This window comes from Molossus molossus, unplaced genomic scaffold, assembly GCF_014108415.1.
Source record: "Molossus molossus isolate mMolMol1 unplaced genomic scaffold, mMolMol1.p scaffold_m16_p_7, whole genome shotgun sequence".
NCBI lineage: Eukaryota > Metazoa > Chordata > Mammalia > Chiroptera > Molossidae > Molossus > Molossus molossus.
In genome coordinates this window covers 41314017-41315111 of record NW_023425401.1, presented here as the reverse complement: position 1 = coordinate 41315111, position 1095 = coordinate 41314017, and the positions used below count along the sequence as shown (strand labels likewise).

General features: G+C 36.5%; 1 non-coding gene across 1 annotated transcript; it reads right to left on the bottom strand.

The window, feature by feature from the left end:
- Nucleotides 1–238: 238 nt before the first annotated feature.
- Nucleotides 239–372, bottom strand: LOC118620601. Its single transcript, XR_004957500.1, has one exon. It is a non-coding gene; the product is annotated as a U11 spliceosomal RNA (small nuclear RNA).
- Between the last annotated feature and the right edge of the window lie 723 nt (nt 373–1095).

The window sequence follows — 1095 nt, the reverse complement described above, 5'->3', positions numbered from 1 at the left end:
TGCCATCTTTAAAATTTTTTTCCAATTACAGTTGACATACAGTATTACATTTGTTTTAGGCATATAACATAGTGATTAGACATTTATATAACTTACAAAGTGATCACCCTGATACATCTGTTACCTGTCTGACACCATACAGAGTTATTACAATATTATTGACTATATTTCCTATGCTATACTTTATATCCCCATGACTATTTTGTAATTACTAATTTTTCTTTCTTTCTTTTTTCTTCAGGGCTCCAGGACCAACTATCACCCGTTGCCCAAGCACCAAAATATTATGCTCCTGAAATCTCTTGGTGTCGATTCCGCACACAGAGCAATCAAGCTGCCCTACATGTGCCACTCACCACAGAAGCCCCTTTTCCACTAATTTTTATTTCTTAATCCCTTCCCCCTTTTTACCCACTCCTCAACCCCTCTTTAACACCTGTGTTTTCTTTTAGTGCAGTCATAGATTAATTTTTATAGTTACATTTTTAATTCATTTAAAGTTCATGTTGGTGTAAAGATTCTGATAATTATTCTTGTTCCTTTTTCCCAATCTTGCTACTGACTTTTTTGGGATCTGTATGATTGCAGCCATCTCCTAGTTAGTATTGTTGCTCATTTTTTAAATTAAAAAATATTATTCATATGATATCCTGGGGAAAAACATTCTAAAACTGTCCATTGGTAGGGGAGGAAAAGACCTCAGAACCCTCTGGCCAATCCTGTTTTTCTAATGTTGTTACTCAATCTTACCTCTCAACTGGAGCTTTTTACCCCAGATGGCCTGCAATAATCATCATCCCCCAAACACGTATTCTTGCCTGTGTGTGTGCTGTTCTCTCCTCATAAAATGCCCTGCCCAAACCCAAGCCCTTGTTATGCTATCTCTAGGAAGTCATTTCTGGAGCACACTGTTCACAGAGTCCTCCCTGCTTTTGAAACTTCTGTAGCACTTGTATATTTGATTCCTAGTTGTTTGCTGACTGGCTTTGTTGTTTAACTTTCTACTTGTATATTTAAAGCCATAGATTTAAGAGTTTCAGTGTTGTGAGAGACTCAAGATATTTGTCATTCAATGTGTTATCTAACATTGAAACC